This window comes from Rhinoraja longicauda, chromosome 15 (assembly GCF_053455715.1).
Source record: "Rhinoraja longicauda isolate Sanriku21f chromosome 15, sRhiLon1.1, whole genome shotgun sequence".
Classification (NCBI taxonomy): Eukaryota; Metazoa; Chordata; class Chondrichthyes; order Rajiformes; family Arhynchobatidae; genus Rhinoraja; species Rhinoraja longicauda.
In genome coordinates this window covers 13,462,924-13,486,707 of record NC_135967.1, presented here as the reverse complement: position 1 = coordinate 13,486,707, position 23,784 = coordinate 13,462,924, and positions in this window count along the sequence as shown.

Sequence of the window (23,784 nt, the reverse complement as noted above, 5' to 3'; positions counted from 1 at the left end):
TTGATCTAACTTTCCCTCTCAACCCCATTCTCCTGTCTTCACAAATGACATAGACACAAAATGCTGGAGTAACTCTTGACCCGAAACGTCACCCATTCCTTCTCTCCAGACATGCTGCCTGACCCGCTGAGTTACTTCAGCATTTTGTGTCTATCTTCAGATTAAACCAGCATCTGCAGTTCCTTCCTACTCATCACAGATGGCATGCTCCCTGTCTTTTGGTATGTTAGCATTCATAGCAAGAGGATTTGAGTTTAGGAGCAGGGAGGTTCTGCTGCAGATGTACAGGGCCTTGGTGAGGCCACACCTGGAGTATTGTGTACAGTTTTGGTGTCCTAATCTGAGGAAAGACATTCTAGCCTTAGAGGGAGTACAGAGAAGGTTCACCAGAGTGATCCCTGGGATGGCAGGACTTTCATATGAGGAAAGACTGGATAGACTGGGCTTGTACTCGCTGGAATTTAGAAGACTGAGGGGGGATCTTATTGAAACATATAAAATTCTTAAGGGGTTGGAGAGGCTAGATGCGGGAAGATTGTTCCCGATGTTGGGGAAGTCCAGAACCAGGGGTCACAGCTTAAGGATAAGGGGGAAGTCTTTTAGGACCGAGATGAGAAAACATTTCTTCACAAAGAGAGTGGTGAGTCTGTGGAATTCTCTGCCACAGAAGGTAGTTGAGGCCAGTTCATTGGCTATATTTAAGAGGGAGTTAGATGTGGCCCTTGTGGCTAAAGGGATCAGGGGGTATGGAGAGAAGGCAGGTACAGGTTACTGAGCTGGATGATCAGCCATGATCATATTGAATGGCGGTGCAGGCTCGAAGGGCCGAATGGCCTACTCCTGCACCTATTTTCTATGTTTCTATGTTTCTATGTTTTGCTACATTTTAAACCCTATTGATCTCTAAACCCCTCAATTTCCTCCAGCAGTTTGTTCTTACAGCACGATTCTAGCATCTCTGGTCTCTTGTTCTCCTTATCTCTCACTTTTCTCACTTCTAATGAGAATAGTGTCTGAAATAGGATAAGAAACCTAATCCTACCTCAGCAGCAAAACCCGACAGACCACCTCTCAAGTCTAAAGGTTTGTCGACTTGTTTTCTAATTGTCTTTTGAAATAATTCTTGGTTCTTTTGCAATCCTCGTTTTTTTTCTCTTTTCACTGTCTTGTAATCTTGTAAAATGTATGTGTAGTTGACAGTAAATGTGTGTATAATTTATGTACAACTTATGTTTTTGTGTGTTGTCTGAGTCTGTGTGCCTGTGAAGCTGCTGCAAGCAAGATTATCATTGTACCTGTACCTGTACCTCACCATACTTGTGCATTTGGCAATAAACTCAACTTGCCTCGAGTTGACTTGAGAAATAAACCATTTTCAACCACACCTAGCAAAGCTTTGGTAAGAGAATTGGTCTCTTCTTTAAAAAAAAAATCATCCAAGGGAGGCACAGTGGTGCAGCGGTAGAGTTGCTGCCTTACCGCTCCAGAGACCCGGGTTTGATCCTGACTACGGTTGCTGTCTGTGCGGAGTTTACACATTCTTCCCATGACCATGTGGGCTTTCTGCAGGTTCTCCAGTTCCTTTCCACATTCCAAAGATGTACAGAGTATCTGGCTCTGAGTGTTTGCAAGAAAATATTTTACTTTACTTTTTACTCAATGTGAAAACTAATTTCACTCTCATACCACCAGGCGGTGAATGATTTACAATGTTGTCCATCAAAATAAACGGGAGTAAATGTTGAGCAGTTTTGGCACTGGATTGAAATTGTACTGTGCCATTATACAACTCAGCAGATGTCCCCAGACACTCCTGAAAGGTGTTCAAGATTAGACTATTTCAGTGCCTTGGAGTTTTATAAAGCATTGTTGCATGTGTGTGTGTGTGTGTGTGTGTGTGTGTGTGTGTGTGTGTGTGTGTGTGTGTTTGGTTGCATGCGAGTGTGTGTTTGTATGTGTGTGAGTGTATGTGGCTGTGCATGGTCTGTGTGTGTGTCTGTGTATGGCTTGTGTGTCTGTGTGTTAGTGTACGTGTTTGTGTGTGTGTGAGAGTGTGTGTGTGTGTGTCTGTTTGTTTGTGTATGTATCTGTGTGTGTTTATGTGCATATGATGTGTCCTTGTGTGGGTGTCTGTGTGGTGTTCATATCTGGATATGTGTGTACATGCATATATGGTGTGTGGTTCGTGTGTGTGTGTGTGTGTGTGTGTGTGTGTGTGTGTGTGTGTGTGTGTGTGTGTGTGTGTGCATCGGTGTGTGTGCATATGTCTGTGTGTGTGTGTGTGTATCTGTGTGAGTGTATGTGTGTGTGTCTGGGTGAGTGTCTGGGTGAGTATGTGTGTGTGTGTGTGTGTGTGTGTGTGTGTCTGTGTGTGTGTGTGTGTGTGTGTGTGTGTGTGTGTGTGTGTGTGTGTGTGTGTGTGTGTGTGTGTGTGTGTGTGTGTGTGTGTGTGTTTGTGTGCGTTTGTATGCATGTGTGCATGTGTGTACAGGCAGTGTGTGAGTGTATATGTTCACCATCTGCAAGACGCAATGTTGTGGTATGATTGAATACTTTCCCCTTGTAAACCACACTCAGGATCATTGATATCAAAAAATCCAGCTATCTTGGCACCAATTCCAGACCTAAACATTAATTCCATGTACCATTGGTTCACTGTAGCTGCAGTATGTGTCCCACATAAAACATGCATTGCAGCAACTCCCAAACCTGCAACTCCACTTCCAAAAAGAGCCTAAAAGGACAAATGAGTGGCACAGTGATACAGCTGGTGGAGTTGCGGCCTCACAGCGCCAGAGACCCGGGTTCAATCCTGATCTCGGGTGCTGTCTGTGAGTGGACTTTGCACGTTCTCCTGTGACTGCATGGGTTTCCTCCGGGCACTACGGTTTCCTCCCACATCCCAAAGACAGTGGGTTTGTAGGTTAATTGACCTCTGTAAAATTGCCCCGAGTGTGTAGGGAGTGGATGGGAAAGTAGGATGACATAGAACTAGTGTGAACTGGTGATTGATGGACTCGATTGGGCCAAAGCGCCTGTTTCCATCCTGTGTCTCTAAATTAAACAAAGCTCACTGCATCCACTGATGTTTTATTGAAACTTGTCTTCTTCCTACCCTGTGCCTCTTTTCCTTTTCACCGGAGAAGAGGAGAAAGTGTAAAGGCCTGAGATTGTATCTACGTCATAGTCATATTAAAGGAATAAGTCGATTTACATTCTGGAGTGCAAGCAACAGGGGTATTTAATTTAATCACCTGGAATAAAAAGCTAATATTTTTTATGGTGAGCATTAAAATGCCAGGTTGTATAAAACCTATTTGGTTCACTAATTGCCTTTCAGAAAGAAAACCTGCTGATTTTATTTAATCCAGTGAAAATGTGACTACAATCCGACATCAAGGACTTTCATATGAAGAAAGACTGGATAGACTCGGCTTGTACTCGCTGGAATTTAGAAGATTGAGGGGGGATCTTATAGAAACTTACAAAATTCTTAAGGGGTTGGACAGGCTAGATGCAGGAAGATTGTTCCCGATGTTGGGGAAGTCCAGAACAAGGGGTCACAGTTTAAGGATAAGTGGGAAGTCTTTTAGGACCGAGATGAGAAAGTTTTTTTTCACACAGAGAGTGGTGAATCTGTGGAAGGTAGTTGAGGGCAGTTCATTGGCTATATTTAAGAGAGAGTTAGATATGGCCCTTGTGGCTAAAGGGATCAGGGGGTACGGAGAGAAGGCAGGTACGGGATACTGAGTTGGATGATCAGCCATGATCATATTGAATGGCGGTGCAGGCCCAAAGGGCCGAATGGCCTACTCCTGCACCTATTTTCTATGTTTCTATCAATGTGGTTGAAATTTCCTTGGACTCACCTACAACTGATTGAAAGAAACAGCGTGGAAAAGGGCCCTTCAGCCCTCCGAGTCCACGCCGACCATCGATCACCCATTCACCCTAGTTCTATGTCATCCCACTTTCTCACCCACTGCCTACACACTGGGGACAAATTACAGAGCCTACCCACCAGCACGTCTTTGGGATGTGGGAGGAAACCGGAGCAACCGGAGGAAACCCACGTGGTCACATGGAGTGTGAACTTCTTAGTAAAGATGAGGGAGTGGGGGCCTGGAAAACGGAAGTCATTGAAGAAACGAAGGGTGTGTGATGTGTCTTGGACAGAGGTCGGGAGGGATTGGTCCAGGGGGGATATGATGGAGTCGAGGTATGTGGAAATGAATTCAGAGGGACAGGAGCAGGCAGAAACATGGGTCTTCCAGGGCAATTCTGTTCGTAAAGATGAGGGAGTGGGGAAATGTGCAAACTCCACATAGACAGCACCCAAGGTCAGGATTGAACCCAGGTCTGGGGCATCAGCTCTACCAGCTGTGTCACTGTGCCGCCCTTCTTTAACTTTGGCTCAGGGACAATGAAGGGAGGACAAATTATTTTCAAATCAAGATGGTGTACAACTTGGAGAGGAACCTGTGGGTGTTGACTTTCCCATATCCCTAAAAGAGAGATACTGCAAGGAAAATGGCAAAGGAGAACGTGCTTCAGACAGCACCAGAGGTCAGGATCAAACCCAGGCCTCTGGCGCTGTGAGGCAGTGGTGATATCTGCTGCACCACTGTGCCACTCGAGACGCTTAGTTCTGGGGAAAGCAGCTCACTGTCATCCTCTCAAGGGCGACGTTGAGTGTGGTAATAGATGCTGACCTTGCCAGCACACCCCCTGTACCTTTGACAAACATTAATAATGCCTCAAGAACAAAACAAAGCATTGGGTAATGGCCTGAATAAAAAAACACTTTTTTTTCATCTCCTTATCTTGGCTTTCCCGGAACTGTAAATCGATTTGAGAAATTATAATATTTTATGACACCTGCTTTGATATCAAGTGGCTGAATTAATTCCCCAGCGCTTTTTATTTGTGGAAATGTTCAATTTAATTAGCAGCTTAATATTATGGTGGGCCCTAAGTCACCACAGGGTCAAGTCTCATAGAGTCACTCAGCCCGACATTATTTCTAACTACATTTTACAATTATATTTGGAATCATTAAGCAGAAGAACAAAAGGAAACATTTAAGCAGCATATTTCATGGCAAATGAGATACTTTTGAAGTCCAGTCACAGTTTTGTGCACAGAAGGTCACATGAGCAGTAATCCAATTTTGCGGAGATGATGAAGGAAAAGTGTTCTCAAGGATACTGACGGGAACATACCTACTTTGCTTTGGGATCATTTAGAGTTGCAGCGATCTGCAGCGCTGGAACAGGCCCTTCGGCCCACCACATCTATGCTGACCATCATACGTATCTATACTGGGAGGAATGGTGGTGTAGCAGTCGAGTTGCTGCCTTACAGCGCCAGAGGCCTGGATTCGATCCTGACTACAGGTTCTGTCTGTATGGAGTATGTACGTTTTCTCCGTGACCGCATGGGGTTTCTCCAGATGCCACGGTTTCCTTCCACACTCCAAAGATGTACAGGCTTCGATAAAAATTGTAAATTGTCCCTAGAGTGTAGGATAGTGCTGGTGTGTGGGTATCGCTGGTCAGCGTGGACAGGATGGGCTGAAGGGCCTGCTTCCGCGCTGTATAAACTAAACTAAACTAGTCCCATTTACTAGTCCAAAGGCCTTTCGCCTTCTGTACCTTGCCCATTCAAGTGGTTGTCCAGACCCTTCATCAATGGGATTATCTGCCTCCATCATCTTCTCAGTGCAGCATGGTCCAAATTCTAATAACTATCTTGATGAAACAATATCCTCATATTCTCCCTAAACCTCCAAAATAGACGCTTCCGTCCAACTTGACCATGTCGGCCAAGATGCCCTATTTATGCCACTCCTACCTGCCCGCATTTGACTCATATTCCTCCTAATCTTTCTTTAGACTTTAAACTTTAGACTTTAGAGATACAGGGTGGGAAAAGGCCCTTTGGCCCACCGTGTCCGCACCAACCATTAATCACCCGTACACAAGTACTAACACAATTTACAGAATCCAATTAACCTATGAACCTGTACGTCTTTGGAGTGTGGGAGGAAACTGGAGCACCAAATTAAAATCCTAGCAGTCACAGGGAGAACGTACAAACTCCGTACAGTAGAACGTACACACTCCGTACACAATGTACGAACTCCAGCAGAGTTTCCTATCCACATACATGTCCAAATGTCCTTTAAATGCTGTTATCATACCTGCCACAACTGCTTCCTCTAGCCACTCGTTCCATATACCCACCACTCTCTGTCGTTTCTGTTGTTTAGAATGTGGCTACCCTTTCTATCCTTTTCATAATTTTGTACACCTCTATCGGGTCCCCCTTAGCCTCCTCCGCTCCAGCGAAAACAAACAAGTCTTCCCTAAATTTCCTTCTGGATACAAAAGAGACGGTTTTCAAACCTCTCACACCTAGCTCCAGTTTTTTGGCTGAAATCCTGCTTCGAACCCCCCAACCAGGGAAGTGATTCTACTCATTTCTTTCAGCTCTGCAATCAATGCTGGTCTCTAAATTCTCATTATTGGCTAGCATACTTTTGACGAACTGAATGGCATTCTTTTATGCTGTTAACTGTGGCAGCACAGTGGCGCAGTTGGTAGAGCTGCTACCAGCTCCAGAGCGCCAGAGACCAGGGTTCGATCCTGACCTCGGGTGCTGTGTTTGAGTGTGAGTGTGAGTGTGAGTGTGACTGTGTGACTGTGTGACTGTGTGTGTAGTTTGCATGTTCTCCCTGTGACTGTGTGGGTTTTCTCCGGGTGCTCGGGTTTCCTCCTACATCCAGAAAACGTGCAGATTTGTAGATGTAATGGCTTCTGTAAATTGTCCGTAGTGTGCAGGGTGTAAAACTGGGGATAACGTAGAACTAGCGAGTAAGGATGATTGACGGTCAGCGTGGACTCAGTGGGCCAGTTTCCACGCTGTATCTCTAAAATGGAAAAAAAACTTCTTTAAATTGGTTTACAAATGCTGGTGGGCCCTTCCGTGAATGTAAACCCAATTTCCTTTTATTTTTAATCTCTGCCTGCTCAGTCTGACCTGTGACTGCTCAAGTCTCCGTGGAGCATCTGTTGGTGCTTCTTCTTTCCCTCCTCTATCTCTGAGTAAGATCAGCAATTTAGTGTTGATTAGTACAGGATAACGAGCAGCTTTATGCTGCAGATTTACAGTTGTGAGAAATCAGGTTAAGTCTGTCCAAACGCATCTCACTCAGAACTGCAATTGATTGCAATGAAGTGCTGTGATCATGAGCTGATTTCTGTCATTACAATAAGGCTGACTCACTGCTGGTCTCAACCACTTATAAACCCATCGCTATGTTTCCTCATCTAGACAGACGTGTTTAAAGATTTAGATATATCAATAGACAATAGACAATAGACAATAGGTGCAGGAGTAGGCCATTCAGCCCTTCGAGCCATTCAATGCGATCATGGCTGATCACTCTCAATCAGTACCCCGTTCCTGCTTTCTCCCCATACCCCCTCACTCCGCTATCCTTAAGAGCTCTATCCAGCTCTCTCTTGAAAGCATCCAACGAACTGGCCTCCACTGCCTTCTGAGGCAGAGAATTCCACACCTTCACCACTCTCTGACTGAAAAAGTTCTTCCTCATCTCTGTTCTAAATGGCCTACCCCTTATTCTTAAACCGTGGCCCCTTGTTCTCGACTCCCCCAACATTGGGAACATGTTTCCTGCCTCTAATGTGTCCAATCCCCTAATTATCTTATACGTTTCAATAAGATCCCCCCTCATCCTTCTAAATTCCAGTGTATACAAGCCTAATTGCTCCAGCCTTTCAACATACGACAGTCCCGCCATTCCGGGAATCAACCTAGTGAACCTACGCTGCATGCCCTCAATAGCAAGAATATCCTTCCTCAAATTTGGAGACCAAAACTGCACACAGTACTCCAGGTGCGGTCTCACCAGGGCCCGGTACAACTGTAGAAGGACCTCTTTGCTCCTATACTCAACTCCTCTTGTTACGAAGGCCAACATTCCATTGGCTTTCTTCACTGCCTGCTGTACCTGCATGCCTCCTTTCAGTGACTGATGCACTAGGACACCCAGATCTCGTTGAACATCCCCTCTTCCTATCTTGACACCATTCAGATAATAATCTGCCTTTCTATTCTTACTTCCAAAGTGAATAACCTCACACTTATCTACTTTAAACTGCATCTGCCATGTATCCGCCCACTCACACAACCTGTCCAAGTCACCCTGCAGCCTTATTGCATCTTCCTCACAATTCACACTACCCCCCAGCTTAGTATCATCTGCAAATTTGCTAATGGTACTTTTAATCCCTTCGTCTAAGTCATTAATGTATATCGTAAATAGCTGGGGTCCCAGCACCGAACCTTGCGGTACCCCACTGGTCACTGCCTGCCATTCCGAAAGGGACCCATTTATCCCCACTCTTTGCTTTCTGTCTGTCAACCAATTTTCTATCCATGTCAGTACCCTACCCCCAATACCATGTGCCCTAATTTTGCCCACTAATCTCCTATGTGGGACCTTGTCGAAGGCTTTCTGAAAGTCGAGGTACACCACATCCACTGACTCTCCCCTGTCAATTTTCCTAGTTACATCCTCAAAAAATTCCAGTAGATTTGTCAAGCATGATTTCCCCTTCGTAAATCCATGCTGACTCGGAATGATCCCGTTACTGCTATCCAAATGCTCAGCAATTTCGTCTTTTATAATTGACTCCAGCATCTTCCCCACCACTGATGTCAGACTAACTGGTCTATAATTACCCGTTTTCTCTCTCCCTCCTTTCTTAAAAAGTGGGATAACATTTGCTATCCTCCAATCCACAGGAATTGATCCTGAATCTATAGAACATTGAAAAATGATCTCCAATGCTTCCACTATTTCTAGAGCCACCTCCTTAAGTACCCTGGGATGCAGACCATCAGGCCCTGGGGATTTATCAGCCTTCAGTCCCATCAGTCTACCCAAAACCATTTCCTGCCTAATGTGGATTTCCTTCAGTTCCTCCATCACCCTAGGTTCTCCGGCCCCTAGAACATTTGGGAGATTGTGTGTATCCTCCTCAGTAAACACAGATCCAAAGTAACGGTTTAACTCGTCTGCCATTTCTTTGTTCCCCATAATAAATTCCCCTGCTTCTGTCTTCAAGGGACCCACATTTGCCTTGACTATTTTTTTCCTCTTCACGTACCTAAAAAAACTTTTGCTATCCTCCTTTATATTATTGGCTAGTTTACCCTCGTACCTCATCTTTTCTCCCCGTATTGCCTTTTTAGTTAACTTTTGTTGCTCTTTAAAAGAGTCCCAATCCTCTGTCTTCCCACTCTTCTTTGCTATGTTATACTTCCTCTCCTTAATTTTTATGCTGTCCTTGACTTCCCTCGACAGCCACAGGTGTCTTTCCGCCTCTTTGGAATAAATTGATCCTGCAACCTCTGCATTATTCCCAGGAATACCTGCCATTGCTGTTCTACCGTCTTCCCTGCTAGGGCCTCCTTCCAGTCAATTTTGGCCAGCTCCTGCCTCATGCCTCTGTAATCCCCTTTGCTATACTGTAATACCGACACTTCCGATTTTCCCTTCTGCCTTTCCATTTGCAGAGTAAAACTTATCATGTTGTGATCACTGCCTCCTAATGGCTCTTTTACCTCTAGTCCCCTTATCAGATCAGGATCATTACACAACACTAAATCCAGAATTGCCTTCTCCCTGGTAGGCTCCAATACAAGCTGTTCTAAGAATCCATCTCGAAGGCACTCTACAAACTCTCTTTCCTGGGGTCCATTTCCAACCTGATTTTCCCAGTCTACCTGCATGTTGAAATCTCCCATAACCATCGTAGCATTACATTTGTGACACGCCAATTTTATCTCCTGATTCAACTTGCACCCTATGTCGAGGCTACTGTTTGGGGGCCTATAGATAACTCCCATTAGGGTCTTTTTACCCTTACAATTCCTCATTTCTATCCATACTGATTCAACATCTCCTGATTCTATGTCACCCCTTGCAAGGGAATGAATATCATTCCTTACCATCAGAGCAACCCCACCCCCTCTGCCCACCTGTCTGTCTTTTCTATATGTTGTGTATCCCTGAATATTCAGTTCCCAGCCCTGGTCCTCTTGTAGCCATGTCTCAGTGATCCCTACAACATCATACTTGCCCATGACTAACTGAGCCTCAAGCTCATCCACTTTATTTTTTATACTACGCGCATTTAAGTACAACACTTTAACTTCTGTATTTACCTCCCCTCTCACATCGGTCACAAATGGCCCTGCCCTTAATCTCTTTTCCCCTCTAGAACTTCTGTTCCCATTCTTCCGAGAGTCTTCTGCAATATCTCCTGTATTCCCTTTAACCTCATCTTCATATTCCCAATTTGTTAACCCCTCCCCCCCACTACTTAGTTTAAAGCCACAGGTGTCGCACTAGCAAACCTGCCTGCCAGAATGTTTGTCCCCCTGCTGTTAAGATGTAACCCGTCCCTTTTGTACAAGTCACCCCTAGCCCAGAAGAGATCCCAGTGGTCCAGAAATTTAAATCCCTGCTCTTTGCACCAGCCCCTCAGCCATAAATTCATACCCTCTATCTCTCTGTTCCTGGCCTCACCAGCACGAGGTACCGGTAGCAGTCCAGAGATAACCACCTTCGACGTCCTACTTCTCAGTCTTTTTCCTAACTCTCTAAACTCCCGCTGTAGCACCTCCTTCCTCTTCCACCTGATGTCATTCGTGCCCACGTGCACAACGACTTCAGGTTGATCGCCTTCCCTCACTAGGATTTTCTGAAGCCGGTCCGTGATGTGTTGAACCCTGGCACCAGGGAGGCAACAGACCATCCTCAAGTCCCTCCTGCTGCCACAGAATCTTCTGTCCGTCCCTCGGACAATGGAGTCACCCACCATATCAGGCATGTGTTTCTTGTAATGTCCTTAATAGAGTCATTGAAACATTGAAAGATACAGCGTGAAAACAGGTCCTTCGGCCAACCAAGTCCACACTGATCAACACTCACCTGATCGCACTAGATCTACGTTATCCCACTTTACTCCCTACACACCAGGGACAACTTACAGAGGGCCAATTAACCCACAAACGCACACGTCATTGGGATGTGTGAGGAAGCCGGAGCACCTGGAGGAAACCCATGTGGTCTCAGGGAGAACGTGCAAACTCCGCACACACAAAACCGGGTCTCCAACGATGTAATCAGCAACTGTGCCACTGCATCATTGTGCCCCTCCCCCCCCTCAAGTTCGCCTAAAAACTGTTCATAAACCAAACTGTATGTAAGTTGGAAATGAACGGAAACAGTGTGTGGGACAAGTCAAGAGTGTTTTATTGTCAGATGTATCGACAATGGGACAATGAAATTCTTATTTTCTGCAACATAACAGGCCTGCAAGCACAATATACATATACATTATAAACAATAGACAAAAATTCAATAAATGAACAAATACAACACATGTAAAAGAAACCTGAAGTCCTTAGTGGAACCAAAGGCAGTCCATAGAAGTTCATAGTTGAGGTTAGCGTTGTGTCGTGTTCAAGAGCTTGATGGTTGTTGGGACTATGCTATTCTTGAACCTGGAGGTCACTTTATTCAGGCTCCTGAAATTTCTTCCCGATGGCAGGTGTGAAATGAGTGTGCGGCCAGGGTAGAAACAAAGAACTGCAGCTGCTGGTTTACACAAGAGTACATGAAGTGATGGATTAGACAATAGACAATAAGTGCAGGAGTAGGCCATTCGACCCTTCGAGCCAGCACCTAAGGTCAGCAGGTCAGGCAGCACCTCTGGAGAACAGAGATAGGTGACTTTTCAGGCCGAGACTCTTCTTCAGTCTGCGGAAGGGTTCTGACCTGTAGCATCACCTATCCATATTCTCCAGAGATGCTGCCTGACCTGCTAAGTTACTCTAGTACTTTGAGTGGCCAGGGTGGTGTGGGTCTTGGATGATATTAGCTGCCTTTTTGAAGCAGCAGTTCCTAATGGTCACTTTGATGGTGGGAAGGTCAGTACCCATGATGGACCAGGCAGTGTTCACCACTTATAAGTTCAGGATTCAACCTACACGTGCTACAGGAGCAGAACAAGGCCATTCAGTCAAACAGGTCTAGTCTGCCATTCAATCATGGCTGATCTATCTTTCCCTCTCAACCCCATTCTCCTACCTTCTCTCCAAAACCCCTGACACCCTCATTATTCAAGAATCCATCAATCTCTGCCATAAAATTACCCAATGACTTGGCCTCCACAGCCATCTGTAGCAATGAATTTCACATTTCACATTAAGGCAGCACGGTGGCGCAGCGGTAGAGTTGCTGCCTTACAGCGAATGCAGCGCCAGAGACCCAGGTTCAATCCTGACTACGGGCGCTGTCTGTACGGAGTTTGTACATTCTCCCCGTGACCTGCGTGGGTTTTCTCCGAGATCTTCGGCTTCCTCCCACACTCCAAAGACATACAGGTATGTAGGTTAATTGGCTGGGCAAATGTAAAAATTGTCCCTAGTGGGTGTAGGATAGTGTTAGTGTGCGGGGATCGATGGGCGGCGCGGACCCGGTGGGCCGAAGGGCCTGTTTCTGCGCTGTATCTCTAAATCTAAATCTAAATCTAAAAAAAATTTCACCTGTGACAAAAGAAATTCCTGACTATTTCAGACTGAAGAAATTCCTCCTCATTCCTTCCTAAAGGTACTTCATTTTATTCTGAGGTTATGACCTCTGGTCCTAGACTCTCCCACTAGTGAGCTGGTGACATCACGGGTCGGGAACGTTGTAATCTCCTTCAGTCCTGGGCGTTTGAGATACCAAACTGGGCTGTAATGCAACCAGTCAATATTCTCTCTAAAAATGGTTGCAGAAACAGTCAGGAAGGGAAGAGAGGAAATAGAGGCCACCAGCTGGCCTCACTGACTCAGTGAGTGAGCGAGTGACTCCACTCAGTGCTCCCAGCTCTGCCCCACTCCACCCAGCCCCCATTGTTACAGCCCTGGGGTCAGAGGGATGGGGGAGAAGATGGCTGGCTGAAGTGCCCCATTCACGCCAGGCAGGAGATGCCTGCAGTCCCATTGGAGCTGGTAATCCCATCCCCCAACCATCCCAGATGCTCACTCCATACATCAGGCTATCATAACCCTGGTGGGACCTGTAGATGCAATAATGAAGGTTAAATTTATGAAGGGGTTTACTAAGGCAGAACAGATTGCACCTGTGTGATTGTTAACCAGACAACACAGATTTGAGTTCGCAAAGTGCAGGAGTAACTCAACAGGTCAGGCAGCAATCCTGAAGAATAAGGATAGGTGACGTTTTGGGTCTGAAGAAGTGTCTCGACCCAAAATGCCATCTAGCCATGTTTTTCCAGAGATGCTGCCTGACCCGATGAGCTACTCCAGCATTTGTGTCCTTCTTACCAGTGTCCTTCTGTGTATTAGCCGGTTTCTGTAGTTCCTTGTTTCACCCAAATTGGAGGGATTGAGCCTCATATTTTGATTGGGTATCTTACAATCCAGCAGTATGAATGTTGATTTCTCTCAGTTCCTGCATTCCCACCCCCCTCCCCCACCCTTGTATCCCTCGTTATCAGACCTTCCTCAGCCAACAAAGGGCTATTAAGTGATCCACTCTTCCTGAGGTCAACTGTTGCCAGCCCTGGTTTGTTCTGGCCTTTTTTTACCTCCAGTTTATTTTCTCCCCTTCCCCCCCACCTCCCCCGCCTCCCCCGCCCCCACTCCCACTTCTACTTTGAGTCTGAGGAAGGGTTCCGAGCCAAAATGTCACCTATTCATTTTCGTCAGTACTTTTAGTTTAGAGATACAGCGCGGAAACAGGCCCTTCAGCCCACCAGGTCCGCGCCGACCAGCGACCCCACATATTAACACTATCCTACATTTACCAAGCCAATTAACACACAAACCTGTACGTCTTTGGAGTGCGGAAGGAAGATCTTGGAGGAAACCCATGCAGGTCATGAGGAAAACGTAACAAACTCCGGAGTCGGGATCGAACCCGGTTCTCCGGCGTTACATTCGCTGTAAGGCAGCAACTCTACCGCTGTGCCACCGTGCCACCTTGTGTCCTTCTGTGTATTAACCAGCAGTTCCTTGTTTCTACAACACCGATTTGAGACCTGGTTACATCAATCACAATATCATATCACATTACACCAGCAAAATGGAATGGCGTGACCTAACTTGTTGTTCTTCAAGATAATTTTAGTGTATTTAAGTGCAAGTGTGCCCTCAAGAACTGAGTGCACTGCCTGGTAAGACTTCATTATATAGCTGAGAGTTACTGCTTTCAATAAAGGATGTTCTCTGCTGGATCTACCTCTGCTACCTGCCTTAATAAACAGCAGCACTGAGGGGCCAACAAATGTGATAAAAATAGGCAAAAGCATGCAGCAGGTTGTGAGGATCTGGACATATATTTGGAATGCATTGAGAGACAGATCTGAAAGCAACTTCCAAATGAAACTGAAGACAGACAAAAAATGCTTGAGTAACTCAGCGGGACAGGCAGCATCTCTGGAGAGAAAGAATGTGTGACATTTCGGGTCGAGACCCTTCTTCAGACCGAAACTCTGAATGAAATAATGAAACTGAATATATACCTGCAGAAATATTTGCAGCTAGGTGGGACTATTTGAGATATATTCTCATAGATTCTGCGGCATGTTTGTATGTGTGTGTGTTTGTGTGTATGTACGAATATTTTTTATACTGATTAGCTAATTAATTTATTGCATCGTATGGAAGGTGCATTCCCAATCTTGTTGTACACGTGTACAATGACAATAAAGATATATTGTATTGTAATGTATTGTATATTGTATGTGTGAGTGCGTGTGTGTGTCTGCGTGTGTGAGTGTGTGTGCATGCTTGTGTATGCTTGTGCATGTGCACATGTGTGGGTGTGTATCTGGGTGTTTGAGTGTGTGTGCATGTATGTGTGGCTGTGTGCACGTGAGTGCCTGCATGTGTGTCTGGGTGATGTGTGTGAGTGTGAATGCGCCTCCCATACGATTACCTAAATTATTGCATCATATGGGAGGCGCATTCCCAATCTCGTTGTACCCCTGGGTACAATGACAATAAAGATATATTGTATTGTATTGTATTGTATTGTAAGTGTGTGTGTGCACGTGTGTGTGTGCTTGTGCTCGTGTGTGTGTGTGTGTGTGTGTGTGTGTGTGTGTGTGTGTGTGTGTGTGTGTGTGTGTGTGTGTGTGTTTGTGGGGGTGTGTGTGTGTGTGTTTACATCACCCAAAAAACAAACATCACCCATCCACAGTTGGGGCAATTTACTCTAGCAAGCAATCTAACAACCTATTTGTTTTGGGATGTAGGAGAAAACCGGAGGACCTGAGGTTTGTGTGATGGTCTAGGGTACGTCTACAATTCTCTCAAATGTCTCGCTATGACCGCGTGGCATTCTTCTGAGTGCTCCAGTTCAGGCAGCATCGTTGCAGGGGAAGAATAGGCGACATTTTGGGTTGAAGCCCTTCTTCAGGCCTATTGCAGTAGGAGGGTGAATGCTGGAAGGGGTGAGGGTGGGAGTAAGCTTGGTAAGCGTCTGCAGAAGAGTCTCGACCCAAAACGTCAACCATTTTTTTCTCCAGAAATGCTGCCTGTCCCGCTGAGTTCCTCCAGCATTTTGTGTCTATCTTGGCATCGAGATGAGGAAAAACGTTTCCAGTCAGAGAGTTGTAAATCTGTGGAATTCTCTGCCTCAGAAGGCAGCGGAAGCCAATTCTCTGAATGCATTCAAGAGAGAGCTAGATAGAGCTCTTAAGGATAGTGGAGTCAGGGGGTATGGGGAGAAGGCAGGAATGGGGTACTGATTGAGAATGATCAGCCATGATCACGTTGAATGGCGGTGCAGGCTCGAAGGGCTTCCTCCTGCACCTATTGTCTATTGTCTATTGTCTATTGGCAAGTGATTGGTAGTTGAGTGGAGGAAGTGACAAAAGGCTGAGGTAAATAGGGGACAGAAGGATGTCAGAAAAGGAGAGAAGAGGAGTGAAATGTTAAGCCAGAGGGACAGGTATGGGTGGAACGGGATGGGAAGGGGGTGAGGAAGAGTGTTATACTCATACAGGACAGGGCGATCATGTAGTCTGCCAGCTCTGTGAATATGAAATAATGTCCCAGTCAGCATTGGGGGCAGCACAGTGGCAAGGCGGTAGAGTCACTGCCTTACAGTGCCAGAGACCTGAATTCAATGGGTGCTGTCTGCATGGAGTTTGTACGTTTTCCCTGTGTTTTTTCTCCAGTTTCCTCCCACACTCCAAAGACGTACAGGTTTGTAGGTTAATTGGCTTCTGTAAATTGTAAATTGTCCCCAGTGTGTAGGATGGTGCTTGTGTACAGGGTGATCGCTGGTCGGCACGGTCTTGTTGGGCCGAAGGGCCTGTTCCAAGCTGTATCTCTAAAGGCTAAAGTTTCTCTTTCTGCAGAGAGTCTTGAAGACTCACTTTGTAAATAGTTAGGGTGCTGCTTTGAATACAAAATCTCTTCTGATATCTACTTTGTCACAATGCATGCTTGAAGACACTACAGCATTGAACTCTGCTTCTGAAAATTGATTCCATTGATCAAGTATGAATGACTGTATTGTGATTCAATGCAAGAACCAATTTCAATTCAATTCCTTGGACATGCTTTTCAACGCTGAAGAGACTGTATAAATGCAAATTGCTGCTGTTACCCGTGTACAGTATACGGTGCAGTTAGAAGCCTCGTGCAGATGTTTAGCTATGAATACTGGCCTCAGGCTTCTTGGAAACATAATGGTGAGTTCATCACAGAAGAACATGAGAAAAGGAACAAAGCATTCAATTCTTAAAGCCTACACTGACATTCATTTTGCTTTTAGCTGAGTCATACCATTCCATCTACACTCTCTGTCATACAGTATGCATTAAAGTGCAACTACCAGCTTCCATTCTCCCATTTCTTTCCTTAGAAGTCCGGCACGGTGGCGCAGCGGGAGAGTTGCTGCCTTACATTGCCAGATACCCAGGTTCCATCATGGAAACATAGAAACATAGAAAATAGGTGAAGGAACAGGCCATTCGGCCCTTCGAGCCAGCACTGCCATTCAATATGAACATGGCTGATCATCCAGAATCAGTACCCCGTTCCTGATTTCTCCACATATCCCTTAATTCCATTAGTCCTAAGAGCTATATCTAACTCTCTCTTGAATACATCCAGTGAATTGGCCTCCACTGCCTTCTGTGGCAGAGAATTCCACAGATTCACAACTCTCTGGGTAAAAAGGTTTTTCCTCATCTCAATCCTAAATGGCCTACCCCTTATTCTTAAACTATGACCCCTGGTTCTGGACTCCCCCAACATCGGGAAAAAAATTCTGCATCTAGCCTGTCCAATCCCTTAATAATTTTATATGTTTCGTAAGATCCCCTCTCATCCTTCTAAATTCCAGTGAATATAAGCCCAGTCGATCCATTCTTTCATCATATGTCAGTCCCGCCATCCCGGGATCTTGACTATGGATGCTGTCTATACGGAGTTTGCACATTCTCCCTGTGACCACATGGGTTGTACCTCCGGTGCTCCAGTTTCCTCCCGCACTCCAAAGATATACAGCTTTGTAGGTTAATTGGCTTCGGTAAAGATTGTAAATTGTCCCTCGCGTGTAGGATAGTGCTAGTGTATGGGGATTGTTGGTCGGCACAGACTCGGTGGGCCGAAGGGACTGCTTTCCTTTGCGAACAACACAACACCACCTCCCTACCATCTACACTACAGCAGGCTCTCCACCATCTAAACTACAGAAGGCTCTCCACCATTTATACTACAGCAGGCTCTCTGCCATCTACACTACAGCAGGCTCTCATGGAAGCACAGAGAGAAAGATAGCAGTAATAAAATAGTTTAATTTATTCTGTGCATTGAAACTAGCTCGTGGGTTAATTGCGTGCTATAGTTCAGCATTATTATCTACCATCATTAGCGAATACCCAGCAGTTAATTTCTACCCACACATTTAAAATCAGCACAGCAAATATACAGGCACACATTTATCAGATGAATTATTAAACCCAGTATGTCTCTCTCAAATAGACAAAAGATCCATTACACTATTTCACAGTAGAACAAAAGGAATCTCCTTCTAAATGAAAAAACAAAGAATTGCAGATGTTGGCTTAAACCAAAGATAGACACAAAAGTGCTGCAGCAACTGAGAAGGTCAGGCAGCATTTCTGAAGAGAAAGGATGGGTGAAGTTTCGAGCCTGAAGAAGGGTCCCAATCCGAAAAGTTACCTATCCATGTTCTCCAGAGATGCTGCAGGACCCACTGAGTAACTCCAGCACTTTGTGTCTATTCTCCCAAATGACCCGTACATTGTTTATCTCCTAGGCAACAACTTTTTATCTGGCGAAGCTGGAGGACAAACAATGCATGCATCTTCGACCTAGCAAGACAGCTCATGGGATAAAGCATTGTCATCACTGTCGCCATCATCATCATCATCTCTGTCATCATGATCATCAGAGACTCACACCACCCTGGCCACATGCTCATTTCACTCCTGCCATCGGGAAGAAGATATAGGAGCCTGAAAATTGTAACGTCCAAGTTCAGTAACAGCTTCTGACCAACAGCCACCAGGTTATCGAAACACCACTACCACCAAATAAGCTCTGAACTACATAGACTTGGGGACATTGGTTTTGTCTTTTGGCACCATATTTGTTTGTTTGTTTGTTTGTTGGTTTTACATGTGTGTGTGTGTGTGTGTGTGTGTGTGTGTGTGTATATATATAAATGTGTGTGTGTGTGTATGTGTACATATATATATATATATATATATATGTGTGTGTGTGTGTGTGTGTGTGTGTGTGTGTGTGTGTGTGTGTGTGTGTGTGTGTGTGTGTGTGTGTGTGTGTGTGTGTGTGTGTGTGTGTGTGTGTGTGTGTGACAATAGACAATAGACAATAGACAATAGACAATAGGTGCAGGAGTAGGCCATTCAGCCCTTCGAGCCAGCACCGCCATTCAATGCGATCATGGCTGATCACTCTCAATCAGTACCCCGTTCCTGCCTTCTCCCCATACCCCCTAACTCCGCTATCCTTAAGAGCTCTATCCAGCTCTCTCTTGAAAGCATCCAACGAACTGGCCTCCACTGCCTTCTGAGGCAGAGAATTCCACACCTTCACCACCCTCTGACTGAAAAAGTTCTTCCTCATCTCCGTTCTAAATGGCCTACCCCTTATTCTTAAACTGTGTGTGTGTGTGTGTGTGTGTGTGTGTGTGTGTGTGTCTGTGTGTGTGTGTGTGTGTGTGTGTGTGTGTGTGTGTGTGTGTGTGTGTGTGTGTGTGTGTGTGTGTGTGTGTGTGTGTGTGTGTGTGTGTGTGTGTGTGTGTGTGTGTGTGTATGTGTGTGTGTGTGTGGACTTTTTTTGTTTACAAAGTACTGTGTTTACATATTCTGTTGTGCTGCTGCAATTAAGAATTTCATTGTTCTGTTTGGGACATATGACAATAAAACACTCTTGACTCTTAATGCCTGAACAGAAAGAAGTCATCTCAAAATAAGTGTGATTGATTCTTAATGGCCTCTTCAATTCAGAAGTTATTAGGAACATGGAACATACAACAGTACAGCACAGGAACAGGCACTTCTGCCCGTAATGTCTACGCTGAACATAATGCCTGGTTAATCTCCTCTGCCTGTAAGTGATCCATATCCCTCCATTACCTAGATATCCATGCACCTATCTAAAAGCCTCTTAAATCCCACAATCATATCTTCCTCCACCACCATCCCTGGCAGCAAGTTCCAAAGTACTGCAGTTGCTAGAAATACAGAACATAAAACAGTACAGCATGGAAACCGACCCTTTGGCCCACAATGTCTGACCAAACATGATACCACGATTAACTCAACTTATTTGCCTGCTCATGATCCATATCACTCCAATCCCAGAAATGTAGTTGATCAAGAAATTAGATTTATCCCCCTGGTACACTCACCTGGTTCTGCAAATAGCCTTGACAAGTACTCTGTTTCTCTGTAAAACAATTTGTGAAATTAGAATCGTAAAGTCATGCAGCATGAAAACAGGCTCTTCTGCCCAACTTGCCAACGCCTGCCATCTACACGTCCCGCCTGCTCGCATTTGGCCCATATCCCTCATAACCTTTCCCATCCATGTACAAATGTCTTTTAAAATTTGTTACAGTAACTGCTTCAACTACCTCATCTGGCAGCTTGTTCCATATACCCACTATGTGAAAACAGTGCCCCTCAGGTTCCTATTACATCTTTCCCCTCTCACCTTAAACTTATGTCCACTGGTTCTTGATTCCCCTACTCTGGGTAAAAGACATTGTGCATACACCCTTTCAATTTCCCTCGTGATTTTACACACCTCTATAAGATCACCCTCCAAGTAAGGAGGAAAGTCAAACCCTGCCCAAGCTATGAAATTGCCCCAAAATAAGTTTGAAATAGCCTAACGGGGTTGTACATTCAAAAATATTGAATTGAATTGAATTGAATTTGTGGTTGGATATTTTAATTCTGTGGAATGCATATAAATGGATGATATAGCTGAGTTAAATGTAGATTAGTTTAGAGATATAGCATGAAAACTTGTCCTTTGGCCCTGTGAGTCTGCAGCGATCGGCATCTAGCACTATCCTACACACAATTTACGATTTACGGAAGCCAATTAACCTACAAACCTGGTTGGCTTTGGAGTGTGGGAGAAAACGCGCACAGTGACAAGAATAACGTACAAACTCCATACAGACAGCACTTGTAGTCTGGATCCAACCCGGGTCTCTGGTGCTGTAAGGCAGCAACTCAACCGTTGCACCACCATGCCTACAAATATATGAGAAACAATACCAGCAAATGATCAGCACTGGATGAAACGCCTATACAAGTATTATGAGAACATTGAGAAAAGAGCAAATGGTGAGAAGATTTATTCTAAATTATTGATTATGTTGTGATAAATACCATTGCTTGATTGGATGCATGTGTATTGTTGGAGAATACTGGGAGTGCAGATAAACAACACTCCCCCTCTCTGAATCCTACGGCTCATTGGGCATGTTTTAACCCACACTCGCGACCATTATTGGCTTCACCTTTTCTTTGTCTGTTGACGGCCCTGATTTGTTCTGGCCTTTTTGTTCCACCAGGTGTGGGCAAGTTGGGCCAAAGGGCCCGTTTCCATGCTGTATCACTCTATGACTATATGACTCTATGACCAGTCCCCGTTCCCCCCCCCCCACCCCCAATCCCCCCCTCCCCCCGTTACTTTCGGTCTGAAGAAAGGTTCTGACATCAAATGTCGCCCATCCTTTTTGTCCAGAAATTCTGTGCCAGGCCCATAGTTACTCCAGCCTTTTGTGTCTACCTTCAGTATAAACCAGCATCTGCAGTTCTTTCCTATGCAATACGACACAAATGTGGTTTGAATAAAAAATGGACAATCAGGTAAAAGCTTGGAGTCAAAACTTCTGTTAAAACATTATGAAGATGGCATACATCTTCCCCTCTCAGAAAGTACTCTGCAAGATAGTCTCCATTTTTGATGTTGTGCTAAAATTGGAGTAAACTGTTGCTATGACAACTGAATTCAAATTAGCCAGCAACAGTTTCAATTTGATTCCATTCAGATATTTAAATATTGATGTTTTAGGTTCAACGGGAATGGAGGAGATAGTAGCAATGGGTAGATAATCCAGGTTGGCATTCTTTAAGTCTATGCCTATCATCAGAACACATAGGTACATATGAATTCATACAAGATCAAGTCTGTTCAGCCCGTCGAATTTCCTCTAACATTCAATTAGATCAAGGTTGATTCTATTTAGTTTAGTTTATTATTATTATTATTACAACATGTACCAAGGTATGGTAAAAAGCTTTTCTGTAGCTTACTATCCAGTTAATGAAAAGACTACACACGATTACAATCAAGCCATCAACAGTGTACAGATATAGATAAAGGGCATATCATTTAGTGCAAGATAAAGTCCGATAAAGTCCATCTGCACATTCCCATTTACCAAGAGTATCCTTTCAACTCTTTGCTTATCAAAAATTTATCTCCCTCAGCCTTAAATACTCTTAAGTTCCAAAGAAACGCAGCCTTCCAAAAGAAAAGAAAATGTTCTGCTTAAATGAGTGCCCTCTACATTTCGTTAATACTCATTCAAGATATATATTTTAGAACCTTTCCTTGTTAATTGAAACCAATAGGTCAGTTCCAGGGATATGGTTTTCCATAAGAACATATGATTATAAAACCAAGGAGCAGAATTAGGTCATTTTGGCCTGCTCTGCCGTTGGATCATGGTTGGCCAATTTTTCCTTCTCAACCCCATTCTCCTGTCTACTTCCTGAAACCTTTGACGGCTTTACTAATCAAAAACTTACCAATCTCCGCTTTAAAAGTACCCAATGACTTGGCCTCCACAGCTACCTGTGGCAATAAATTCCACAGACTCACCACCCTCTGACTAAAGAATTTCCAGAGGGAATGAAACTCCCCACTGTCTCAGGACCAACCTGTCCTGCCGCGTGTTAATGTCACCCCACAGAGACTCTTATCTCTAGAAGAAGGGTTTCGACTAAAAACGTCACCCATTCCTTCTCTCCAGCATTTTGTGAAGTCTTACCTCTGAGTATAGATTAGCCTGAGGCTTCCTTCAGACACATCAGGAAGTTCATTCTGATTGTGCACAGCACGTGTCCATCAGAATTTGCGAATATTCATCCTTGAAATTTACAGTGGCACAGCGGTAGAGTTGCTGCCTTACAGCACCAGAGACCCAAGTTCAATCCTGACTATGGGTGCTGTTTGTATGGAGTTTGTACGTTCTCCCTGTGACCGTGTGCGGGATTTCTCCGGGTGCTCCGGTTTCCTCCCACACTTCAAAGACGTACAAATTGGTAGGTTAATTGACTTCTGTAAATTGTCCCTAGTGTGTAAGATAGAACTAGCGTATGGGTGATTGTTGGTTGGCATGGGCCCAATGGGCCAAAGGGCTGTTTCTATGCTGTATCTCTAAAATAAATTAAACTAAACTAAACTAAACTAAACTAAACTAAACTAAACTAAACTAAACTAAACTAAACTAAACTAAACTAAACTAAACTAAACTATGGTATAAATATTAGATGCATCACTTTCCTGACCCTTGTTCCCATTAACTTTGAACAGAATGAGGTAATTTCTTTATTGCCACTGAGGGAACAGCATAGCACATTCTGTTTTAGCTCAGACACCATGGGGTCTTACCAGCTGGTCAATTACCAGATGAATCCAGGTGTAATTAGATGCTTCATCTTGAGTACAGCAGGGTCAATGTTTCTGAGGAGAAAAAATAAATGTTAAAAAACAGAAGAGGCTGTAACTAACAATAGTTTCCATGCTCAATGCCCTATGACACGAGAACTATGACTCTCTCTATGAGCTGATGAGTTGGGTTGAAGGGCCTCTGTCCATGCTGTGTAGCTCGAAGACTCAAAGAAAATGGTGGAATCACTCAGCAGCGCAGGCAGCATCTGTGGAGAGAGAAACAGAGACAATGTTTCAGGTCCAAAGCCCTTTGGTTTGACTGAAGAAGGATGCCTCAAACTGCTGCGCCATGCATCCAGTCTGAAGAAGGGACCCGACCCGAAACGTCACCTGTCCATGTTCTCTAGAGATGCTGCCTATCTGGCTGAGTTACTCCAGCACTTTGTGTATTTATTTTGGTAAACCAGCATT